At 37.9% G+C, this 12,708-nt stretch overlaps 1 long non-coding RNA gene and 1 pseudogene across 1 annotated transcript; both read right to left on the reverse strand.

Moving 5' to 3' along the window:
* Positions 1–596: 596 nt before the first annotated feature.
* LOC109257448 (uncharacterized) lies at positions 597–6,141 on the reverse strand. The gene is made up of 2 exons (XR_002075984.2): positions 5,928–6,141; positions 597–1,059 (listed from the first exon to the last, which is right to left on the reverse strand). It is a non-coding gene; the product is annotated as an uncharacterized LOC109257448 (long non-coding RNA).
* A 5,510-nt stretch (positions 6,142–11,651) lies between these two features.
* On the reverse strand, positions 11,652–12,227 carry LOC109257447 (60S ribosomal protein L29-like; annotated as a pseudogene).
* Between the last annotated feature and the right edge of the window lie 481 nt (positions 12,228–12,708).

A 12,708-nucleotide genomic window follows, 5' to 3' on the forward strand; every position in this document is an offset into this window, starting at 1 on the left:
TTCTTTGTATGACTAAACTGGTTTTGTCTGCTCAGAGAATTCTCAAGGTTGGTCTCTGTTTTTGGTTTTAACAAATCCTCCCTTTTGGTCAATCTCTAAGCAGGCTGAGAGTATGACCAACCGGTATAGCGTTATTCTCAGTTACCACTGTTGATGTAGTTAGGCTGAAAAATCACACACTCAGTGTTTTCATCCAGTTGAGGGGCCATGTAGTAACCATCTTTATCATTGATAGGATTGTTGTTTCTTTTACTCAGTTGTCCTATCCTAATGGATACCATTTGGCATGTGGGTGGCTGCTGACAGGCATTGAGTTCAATATACGATGCACTAGAGAGGTTAATATGACTGTAAGGAGAACAATAATCAAGGATTGAAAAATTTCCCAGAGTAGAGATTCCCAGGAGCCAAGATGTAACCAGTTAAATAACTCAAATGGGTTTCTTTCTTAAAAAGTTATTTCCATAGGCACAACATGATGTATTAACAATTACATATCCTCATGATTACTTAGGCCAAAATGAATGTGAAGGTCTTTTATGTCAGGAGGTGGTGTTGTAGGTGAGCTTCCATCTCAGTGAGGCCTCTATACAGTGTGAGCCATCAGGTAATTTAATGAGATGCATTTCTATGAAAACCAAAGAAATACAAAGGTTAATAGTTTTAGCAAATTATAGCAAATTTAGTTTTGGAGTTTGGAGAACAGTCACAGTTGAAAAGATTGCTAGATGTTGGGTTCCAAGCGTCTTCAGATGGAGTGAGAGCAAACAGTGGGAATCTGACGTCTTTTCCTGGTATGCAACTTGAATGTCTCTAGTGATCTTTCTGAGTGGCCATAGAGCCACAGGCCTGAAGATTGTCCACAGAGGAGCTGTTGTGGTGATTTCTCCAAAGTTTCTATCAAGCTTTTCAGCTTTAGCTCCCACAGCTTTGGGAAATGGACAGTTTTAGTTTCATGATGATTCCAAGTCATAAGAGTGGGAGAAAATTGTAAATGTTAGCTTGGAGAGTTGTAGCCACATATTGAAAGAAACTAGAATTCAGGATCCAATCCAGTTTCTGCAGGCAGAAAACAAAAACTCAGAAACAATTACCGTAAAAGAGAATGAAATCTTGCCAGTTGCAACAACATGGATGGAGCTAGAGAGTATAATCCTAAGTGAAATAAGTCAGAGAAAGACAAATATCATATGATTTCACTCATATGTGGAATTTAAGAAACAAAGCAAATGATTATAGGGGAAAAAAGAGAGAGGCAAAGCAAGGAATAGACTCTTAACTAAGGAGAACAAACTGATGGTTACCTGAGGGGAGGTGGGTGGGGGATAGGTGAAATAGGTGATGGGAATTAAGGATTGTACTTGGGATGAGCACCAGTTGTCCTATGGAAGTGTTGAATCACTGTATTGTACACATGAAACTACTATTACATTGCATGTTAACTAGCTGGAATTTGAATAAAACCATTTAAGAAAACACAATGTAACAGCACTAGGATCTGATAACTACAAAGGTATATTATTGAAATAGGCTTTTTTTTCTTTATAATCATCCTCATTTCCATCAGAGATAAGCACAGTAAGAGTAATTTGTTTCAAATTAAGTCTAACTTCAGTAACTTGGCCTGTTTATTTACATAAGTGCAGCAAGAATAGTAATCAGCCATATAGGCTCTTTTTGCTGGTACTTTTCATAAGGAATCTTAGATTGGACTTTCAAGAACCCCTCGAGACTAGGAAGCCAGGCCAAGGATTTCTCCAATTGTGTCCTGTTACAAGGAGAACAGAATCTTACTGAACTTAGGCAAACACATAAGTTGTCATGAAAAATTAGAATATTTGATAAAAGAGTTTATGAATTCTGGGGGAATCATGTAAGGAGAAGAAGATAAATATTCCACCCTTTGTTGCAAAGATAAACTTTACCAAGTAGCTGTACATTATAAGTAGCTTGAAAGAGAGGAAAAGATGGGTGCTTTAAATCTGGAAAGCAAAACATTAAACAACTAGCATTGTTTAAATGAACTCATGAAAATTATCATCATCATTATCAGTTCATTCAGTCTTATTTAATTAATTTTTGCTTGCTTTGTCTTGGATTAGCCACTTTTTGAATCAGTTTTCCATTAAGTTCTAGAAATCTTTACCCAGTTTACTATTAAGATCTTAAAGTTAATAGAATTCTGCATTTTAGAGTACTTATCAGGGTCTTTTCCCCGAATCTCTTGAAAGGCGAAGTACTTTTGTCTGTAGTTCACTGTAACCATTTTCAGAGAAGTGAGAGGAAAGCAATAACTGTAAGTGGCAAAAGACTTAAAAATAGCCAATTTTGATTGTAATCAATTTTGATTGTAATCAAATCAAATACAATTTTGATTGTAATCCCAATCAAAATGGCACCAGCATTCTTCTTGAAGCTAGAACAAGCAATCCTAAAATTTGTATGAAACCACAAAAGACCCCAAATAGCCAAAGTAATATTGAAGAAGAAGACCAAAGTGGGAGGCATCACAATCCCAGACTTTAGCCTCTACTACAAAGCTGTAATCATCAAGACAGCATGGTATTGGCACAAAAACAGACACATAGACCAATGGAATAGAGACTCCAGAATTGGACCCACAAATGTATGGCCAACTAATCTTTGACAAAGCGGAAAAGAATATCCAATGGAAAAAAGACAGACTCTTTAACAAATGGTTCTGGGAGAACTGGACAGCAACATGCAGAAGAATGAAACTAGACCACTTTCTTACACCATTCACAAAAATAAACTCAAAATGGATAAAGGACCTGAATATGAGACAGGAAACCATCAAAACCCTAGAGGAGAAAGCAGGGAAAAACTTCTCTGACCTCAGCCGCAGCAATTTCTTACTTGACACATTTCTAAAGGCAAGATAATTAAAAGAAAAAACGAACTATTGGGACCTCATGAAGATAAAAAGCTTCTGCACTGCAAAGGAAACAATCAACAAAACTAAAAGGCAACCGATGAATGGGAGAAGATAATTGCAAATGACATATCAGATAAAGGTTTAGTATCCAAAATCTATAAAGAACTTAACCAAGTTCAACACCTGAAAAACAAATAATCCAGTGAAGAAATGGGTAGAAGACATAAATAGACACCTTTCCAAAGAAGCCATCCAGATGGCCAACGGACACATGAAAAGACGCTCAACATCACTCATCATCAGGGAAATACAAATCAAAACCACATTGAGATACCACCTCACACAAGTCAGAGTGGCTAAAATTAACAACTCAGGAAACAACACATGTTGGCAAGGATATGGATAAATGGGAACCCTCTTGCACTGTTGGTGGGAATGCAAACTGGTGCAGCCGCTCTGGAAAACAGTGTGAAGATTCCTCCAAAAGTTAAAAATAGATCTATCCTATGACCCAGCAATAGCACTGCTAGCAATTTACCCAAGGGATACAGGAGTGCTGATGCATAGGGGCACTTGTACCCCAATGTTTATAGCAGCACTCTCAACAATAGCCAAATTATGGAAAGAGCCTAAATGTCCATCAACTGATGAGTGGAAAAAGAAGTTGTGGTTTATATACACAATGGAATACTATTTAGCAATGAGAAAGAATGAAATCTGGCCTTTTGTAGCAATGTGGATGGAACTGGAGAGTGTTATGCTAAGTCAAATAAGTCATACAGAGAAAGACAGATACCATACGTTTTCACTCTTATGTGGATCCTGAGAAACTTAACAGAAGACCATGGGGGAGGGGAAGGAAAAAAGAAAAAGTTAGAGAGGGAGGGAGGCAAACCATAAGAGACTCTTAAAAACTGAGAATAAACTGAAGGTTGATGGGGGTGGGAGGGAGGGGAAAGTGGGTGATGGGCATTGAGGAGGCACCTGTCGGGATGAGCCCTGGGTGTTGTATGGAAACCAATTTGACAATAAACTTCATATTAAAAAAAATAGCCAAGTTTAAGATCTGGGGAGGATTCATATGCACATAGAAAAAACATTATGCAATTTACTTAGTTAAGCATTCAGCCAAAGTGACAGAGATCTCAAAGGCAAATACACATAGTCAAGTAGTTATATAAAAAAAAATAACCTTAGTTCTTTTAATAGAGAAGACTCGTTTATTTTTCTAAGTAATCAAAGATTTGATAAAGACCATGTGAAGCACTGGAAATATTTTTATAAGCCACAGAATCCTTGTTTCCTAGGGAGATTACATTAGAGGTAAAGAAACTTCGTGTATAATTTCTTATTAAGAGCACATCAACAATCTAAAAAACCTGTCCTTTTAACAGAAAATCAAAATCTAATTCTGCCTCACTATACCTTTAATATTAAAATTCTTCCATTTTTTAACTTAAAACATTCCAGTCTTACCTTGACCACATAAAATTCCTTTCTCAAGATTCCTTTTCCACAAACCTTCTACAGCCTTCTGTATCCATTCAATTTTTGCCCTTCTTCCTTTCTTCTTCTGGAACAATCGTTTTTCTGTAGGACAAAATTACTTTCTTTTCTCTTTCATGAAAAAACACCCCCATGTCATTAATACCTTTTCTTGTCCAAATAACACACTTTATTTTCCTTACCTACTTTTCATATACAGTCTTCTCTTTTTACCCTTATTATTTATAATAGTTGTATTTTTACATATTGATTATAAATTTTTAACTACTTTAATCTTCACTTCCCAGTGATAAACAGGAAGCAGGCAAGTGTAAACTGTCTCTCATGTATTAGCATCCTGTAGTAGAGTAGCAATTTATAAGTACATTTCAGAATTTTCTAGAAGTACATTCTTCCTCCTAGTGAATTTTTCAATGTGGCTCAAGACATATTTACTAAAAGGCCCAAATATTTTTTTTCTCTCTGTAAAAAAAAAAAAAGCCAAAAGTAAATAAACCTAAACTTATGCTTAGTGTTTAATGTTTTTCTTATTTGGGAATGATTTAGATATTCAATAAATATCCATTAGTTAGTTTAAGTTAGTATAAACTTTTATTTGCACTTGTTTAAAGTACTTGCTTTTAACAGTTATTCTTGGATTAGACATCAAACAGCTAACCATCATCTGAAATTATTTTTCTTGTTGACAAATTTTAAGACATGCCTACTTTTATGAAACCAACAAACTTAAACTGGCTTTTATTTATCAAAGATTATCCTAGATTATTTGGGTTAGTTTTTCTGTTTCTGAGAGTATACTTGACTTTTATAAATTTAATTTTCTGTAAGCCAGGTAAATAGAGCTCTTTACAAATAAATTTTGGAAATATCATCCAGAGGTAGAAAACTGCCACATATCTATAACATACAGACAAATATGGAGATCTTTTAACTTTTGTTTTAAAAATTTTAGCCATGTCTCAAAACTCAGAAGAATAACTACATCCAAATTGTGTTTCTGGCAGGTGAACTAAGCTAAAGTTACCTGTTCAGATGGCCACACGTTTTTACTAAAGATTTTTTACTTGCATGCTGTAAGGTTCCTTTTAGAGCTATTTTTGAATACATTTTGTCTTTTAGAAGCTTCTTCATACTAATCAAAGAATGCATTCCATTGTCTCTGAGAGGTTTAGAATTTTCTCTTTTAAGGATGACCCTCAACGTGGACTTACCTAAGTTACAGATTCCCCAAAGTGGCCACTACAATTCCAAAAGTTCACCCATTTCCCAAAAAGGCATCAGATTCTGGTCTATAGACGAGGTAGAACACGTCTTTGCCTTTAGGTTCCCTAAGACATCTTACCTATGAGGAGCCCTACTTCCCAACATGTGCTCCAAGACACAGGAAATTTTTCTTTCCTTTTGAACAGAATAGAGTGACTTAGGAAGAAGCTTCAACAAACAAAAACAGAAAGCAAACATGCACATGCATGTTAGACAGCTCAAAACATGGAGCGAGTGGATCTCAGATCCAAGAGACACTTACCCTCAGTCTCCAGGGTTGGGGAGAAAGCAGGGAGCTCAGTGGGCTCTGTGGGTACCGGCATCTGTTTCGTCACCAGCCTCAGAGTCTTTGGGGGATCTTCTTTGGATCCATGAGATCTCAAAAGTTCAGAAATAACAGAAGTAAATCCATTTAACCATTGAAATAATAATTAGTAAAAGTCTACTGTTCGCAAAACAATGAGACGGTTTGCAAACCAGGGGCCCTCAAACCAGAACATGGAATGAGGCTCAGGGGTATGTTGTTATAAAGCAGCTTATATTGTGAGAAAGCAGACTGTTTATTCTTTACAGTGATGGGTTACAGTATTAGAATTTTCCAAAATGACAGGTAATTGGTCAGTGGTGATCTCATATCAACCTTTGGAAACAGTTCATAAGCAAGAAATGACCCAGGTCAAGTTAGTCTTGGAAAATAAGTAGATTAAGCCATAACTAAATTAAATAAATAAATTTAGTCATAACTAAATTGGTTTTGTCTGCTCAGAGAATTTTCAAGGCTGGTCTCCATTTGTTTTTGATTTTAACATGTACATATCTAAATTATCTTTAATGAATCATCTAGGTAAGCAAATGAGGGGGTTTAGAAAAGGAGCATTTAAGTAAATAATTATACTGAAAACATGTGCTTTGTCAAGCATTTTATTAATGCATCATAAAAATTTTCTGAGAACATATGTGAATTCATAAAACCTGTCAGGGGAGATGGATGCTCTTTAAAAAAAGCTTGTGCAATTATCACTGAGTGTTTGTGGCGTTTCCTGAGTAATGGAAAAATAACTGTACAAATATTAGTGTGGCCAAACAAAACCCAGTTTGAGCAGGACAGGAAACCATAGCAACTCATCTTTTTTACTCTGAAATAACAGAAGAAATTGTAACCTGACAATGATCTCAGAACAACATATTTCTGCCTAAGCATTGTTTAATTTTATATTATTTATGCTCAGTAGAATTATTCAGTTACAGTCCACATTTTCTAACAGTTTTTCCCTCAGAGTTTTATGGAAAAAGGGAAAGATATGTGGTTTATTTTATGACTTCTGATAGGAAAGTTCATATTTTAGGGCTAATACTTTCCCCCCAGGAGTAACTCAGGTTCTGTGTAATAAAAAATTGGAAAAAAAGGAAAAGATAGATTTATATAAGCTGCTAGGAAATCAAGTTGTCTGGGCATAATTTGGGTTTTTTTTTAAATATGAAATTTATTGTCAAATTGGTTTCCATACAACACCCAGTGCTCATCCCAACAGGTGCCCTCCTCAATACCCATCACCCACCCTCCCCTCCCTCCCACCCCCCATCAACCCTCAGTTTGTTCTCAGTTTTTAAGAGTCTCTTATGTTTTGGCTCCCTCCGTCTCTAACCTTTCTTTTTTTTTTTTTCCTTCCCCTCCCCCATGGCCTTCTGGTAAGTTTCTCAGGATCCACATAAGAGTGAAAACATATGTATATGTTTCTCTGTATAAAGAAATGGAAAAACATTCCGTGCTTATGGATTGGAAGAATAAATATTGTTAAAGTGTCAATACTACCCAAAACTATCTACACATTCAATGCAATCCCAATTTGGGGGGTTTTTAAGCCCACATGGAGAAGGTAGTGTAACTTCTCAAGTCATATCAGAAAATCATGTTATAAGCCAGAGCCTGTTCCAAATGCTTTTTTAGCTCAAATGAACATACAAAACTTCACATTTGCCCTTGTGAAGATCTCTGAGAGCAAGCTCCCACTGTCTTTGGTCCAAGAAAATGGTCCTGGTTCTCAGGGTGAGAAGGTGCTGTCCCCTTGAATGGCATAGCTTCAGAGAGTACTCTTGTGACGCTGTCAGTCTTTGAGGCAGGGTTTTCTCCAGTCACCTCCTCAATTAAAGCAGCTCCAAATTTTCATAGTCTGTTTTCTAAGCTTTGGTTTAAATAAAGGCTTCTGACCAAAATATATGTAACTATTGAACCAGTTAATGGCCAATAGCTACCATTTCTTGCCTTCTTTCCCCTAGAAACCTTCCCTTGAAAGGAAGTACTAACATATATTTTTGATGAACCCCTGTATAAAGACACTCTTTTATTTATTTTATTTAAAGTTGAATTAAAACATTTTAGAAGTATACTGTAAAATAAAAATCTAAAAGATGAGAGATATTTTTACGACTTCTTACAGAAGTTAGCACACACAGACTTACTTAGTCCTTTCTAAATGAGTATGTATGGGCAGGAGGGTGAGGGTTTGTTGTTTCAGCCTTCATTTATATCCATTTAAATATTTCAGGATCAAGCCTAACATGGCTAGGAAAAGAAGCAAGTCCTTATTGTATTATGCATAGAGATTAAGCTTTAATACACCATATGTGCTGCAACTTTTAATAAGATTTATACTTTTATTTTTATTATTTTTTTATATTCATGAAAATAGTTTTAATTTTGTAAACCTCCCGAAAAGGTATGGGGGACCCTCAAGACTCTCTGGGCCATACTTTAAAAAAACCTTTTTCTTTATACAAAATACCTTCACAAATCTCATTTGACTCACAGAAACCCTTGGAATTGGGCACGTTTTTAAACAGATGAGGAATCGAGACAGAGGTCAACCAATTCATCCACCATCACATGGATTCCTGTCTTTAGAGTCTGAGCCCAGGACTCCATTCCAGATATGCACCATATCAACTTTGAAAAGCTTCTTAACCACCCGCCTTTTGCCAGAGCAACAGTCTGGGAATACTCAAAGATTTTTTTTTTTTACACAATAATTAGGATAGCTAATATATTAACTCTAGAATGTGGTATAAAAACAGAGATCTTGAGACTTAGGGAAAACAGAGCATGACATAGCAGAGATAAACTCAGGTCCTAGCAGGCAGGAGCCCCAACTTCTAGACGCCAACTCCTTCAAGTATTGTGTGACTTGAGATGAGTTTCTGTACCTCTTTGGGCACCAGGACTGCATCATCTGCAGAATGGAATGATGTTATCTTACATGCCTAAAGTCATGGTCCCTGCTGGTGGAAGGGCTGTCATTTACCAAAACTTCCAGTCATTTGGAAGGTAGGAATACAACACAGCTGAAATGGACTCTCATTTTGAAAGTATAGTTCCTCTAATCCATTCTTTTTCTCTAGAGGAATATTTGGAGCTTGGTATTTATTGAAACCTATTTCATTCACTTTTCTTGTACTCTCTTCAGCCCTTTTTAAAAAATGATTTATTGGCAAGTTGTGGGGGAAAAGCTTAGGAATTCCCTGAGTCTGCACCAATGGGTTAACAAGGCATAAATAATTAGAAATCCACAGGATGTTCACACCCAAGTTTGGGTAAACAAGATTAGGAAATAGGTATAGGTAAGGCAGGGCAAAGGCCCCAGTATAGATAGGGCGGGGCAAAGGCCCCAGTATAGGACAAAGGTATATGAGGTAAACAAGATTAAGTATTCAGGGCAGAAATGACCCCCAACTTTGTACTATAGCAGAAAGCTGCTTTCACAGGAAGGAGGGACCAAATTAGGTAAACAGGTAAATAGGGCTATATACTGCTCTGGGTGAAGTTGCCCAGAGAGGAGCTAATTAGCAGAAGAAAAGTGCCTTGTTGACCCTGAGATAGCTTGCTCTGTCTTTCTTACCCCCTAGACCAGTTTAGGTACACAGAGGTGGTGCCTCAAGTCTGCTGTAAACAACCTTCTGCTCAGCGCCAGGATTTTGTTTTGTATTAACCCAAACCCCTAACACAGCACATTTTCAAAACCGCCTTTCACTCACGCCCACGAGTTAATGTTTACAGTTTCATTGTCTTTTTGTGCATGTCCATCATGCTTGTAAGCCTTCTGACCCTGATAAAAATGGAGCAAGGACCCTTAATCAGGGGTCTTGTCTTCTCCCAGACCTCAGCCTCTCTCGCTTTTTAATCCTGCATCCTCCTTTCTTGCTGGACAAGAAAGAACTCCAGACCCAGAGTCTATGACAGCAAGTTAGCTAACATACAGTGTAAATGGTGTAGGCTTGGCTTCGGGAGTTGATTTCCATGATTCATCACTTACACACAACACCCAGTGCTCATCCCAACAAGTGCCCTCCTCATTGCCCATTACCCATTTTCCCCGACCCCCACCCCCCCCATCAGCCCTCAGTTTGTTCTCTGTATTTAAGAATCTCTTATGGGTTTGCCTCCTCTCTGTAACTTATTTTTCCTTCCCTTCCCCCATAGTCTTCTGTTAAGTTTCTCAAATTCTACATATGAGTGAAAATATATGATATCTATCCTTCTCTCACTGACTTATTTCACTTAGCATAATACCCTCCAGTTCCATCCACGTTGTTGCAAATGGCAAGATTTCATTTTTTCTCATTGCCAAGTAGTATTCCATTTGTGTGTATGTGTACACACAACATCTTCTTTATCCATTCATCATTTGTTGGACATTTGGACTCTTTCCATAATTTGGCTTTTAAAATGCTTGCCTTAGGGAGGGCACTTGTGATGAGCAATGGGTGTTGTATGTAGGTGATGAATCACTAAATTCTTCTCCTGAAACTAATATTACACTTTATGTTAACTAATTGGAATTTCAATAAAAAGTCAGAAAGAAAAAAAAACCTGAAAGGGGCACCTGGGTGGCTCAGTCAGCTGAGCGTCAGACTTCAGCTCTGGTCGTGATCTCATGGTTCATGAGTTCCAGCCCCGCATCTGGCTGCCTGCTGTTAGCACAGAGCCTGCTTCAAGTCCTCTGTTCCCCTCTCTCTCTTCCCCTACCCTGCTTGCACTCTCTCCCTCTCAAAAATAAACATTAAAAAAACAAAACTATTTGTCTTATTTTGTTAAGAAAATGACATTCATTGTGGAGAAAATGGCAAAAAATCGGAAATGGTGAGACAGCCTAACACTTGGTGAGTGTGTACCATTATGTTTGTATGTCTAGGGCAGAGGGTTCATATGAGGAACTAGTAAGGTAGAAGATTAGAAAGAGAGTTCAGAGACAAATTGTGAAATCATTGACTTGCGAAATTAGAAAAATCTGAAAGGTCATTTATGTATACCTTTTCTCTGATGCACAAACTCCTTCTCCAGCAACACTAATAAGCAACCAGAGTCCCCTGCAGCTCCCATGTCAGTGAACGCATGACCTCAAAGGCAACCCATCTCATTGTTTTACAGCTCTAAGGACCAACACTTCTTCTTGGTGTCAGAACTGTAACCTCCACCATCAGTCTTTTTTTGCCTCTGGAATGCCAAAGAATCTATTTTCTCTGTCAGTTCTTTCGAATGTTAAAAATCATTAAAAACAGTATTCTGGTACACTTTTTGCGTGATTTACGGCAGTCACATTCCGTAAGCTATGACAGCTTGCTCTTTGCCCAGAAGAGAGCTATATATTCTTAATAGTAACAAACACGTGTGTATTTCTTATTATGTGTCTGGTGCTCTAATTTACATATGCTAATTTTTCAGTCCTCATAAACTCCCTATGAGGTAAGTACTATTATTATGACCTTTTTTTCAAATGAGGAAACTGAGGTACACAGAGGTTAAGTGATTTATCCAAGGTTACATAGACACTGAGCAACAGAGCCAGACCTTCAAGATACCAAATCCTGGTATGAATGACTTTTTTTTTTTTTTTTGACAGATCCTACCGCTGGATTATTTGTACAAGTAACATAAAGGGACACTGGCCCCATGCAGACAGAGCCTAGGGGTCACACCAGTCCTGTTCTCACGTCAGCTCCAGTATAGAATGGCCTTCGTGGGCACCTGGGCACCTTGGGGAGACTGAGCCACAGCAGGAGCTGGAGCCAGAGTCGCAGCTGCAGCCGGGGCTTTGATTTGAGTCTCAGCCTTGGCCTTTGGTCAGAGGAGCCTGAGACACTTGGCAATACAGGTACGAACATGTTTCCCAAACTTGAGGTGAGTGATGTAGGCAAGTCTATTGAGCTTGCACCTGCCGCCCTTTAGGATCTTGGGCTGGACAAGGGCACTGATAGCCTCAGCACGTGCATTCATGGCCATGGCAGGGTTGGTCTACATCTTCTTCAGGCCCTTCTCATTGTGCTTCTGGGTGAAGTGCATGTTCATCAGGAACTTGAAGGCTACCCCCTTAAGAGATTCATATCTTTGTGACCGGGGTTCTTGATGCCGTTTCTGTGCCGTTTTCGTGACTGGCTGTGCATGGGTGGTTCTTGGACATGACCATGTCTGTCCTGGAGCCTTGGCTCCCAAAGTGCTTCAGGGAGGAAGGGAAAGAGGATAACTTCTTCAGTAACCCATTTCCAGTATCTTTGCATTCGAAGAAGGAATGGGGGGCAGGTAAAGTAAAATGCTAAAACCAGAAAATTCCATCCATGGATTATCAGAAATTGACCTTAGAGCTCTGTTTGCTACTTCCAGGTTAATTAGCAATGAATCCAGTTCTTTTGTTTTGTATATGACTCCTCATGACTTTGTTCCTTGAACTCATATTTTTGTTTAATTTCTTAAACCCAATTCCAGAGTAATAGAGTTGGGAGTGCTGCTTTACTATGTTTTATGCATCTTGTGCATTAGTCTCTCCATCATCTTCTTTTTTTCAAAATCAGCAATTAAATATTTAAATTATGTGAAAATCACCAAATCTTAGTAGTTTCATTTTAGGAAATGGTAATGCTTTGGAGAATAGTGTGTTCTTTTTCCAAATATGTCTGAGTCAGTTTTAATTCTTACATTTATAGTTGGCATACCTAACTCTGCAGTTTCATCCTTTGCTCAAGAGATGATGTCACCATGGATTGCCATTTATTGC

Source organism: Panthera pardus, unplaced genomic scaffold (genome assembly GCF_024362965.1).
Source record: "Panthera pardus isolate Hobbes unplaced genomic scaffold, ASM2436296v1 HiC_scaffold_27, whole genome shotgun sequence".
Lineage (NCBI taxonomy): Eukaryota > Metazoa > Chordata > Mammalia > Carnivora > Felidae > Panthera > Panthera pardus.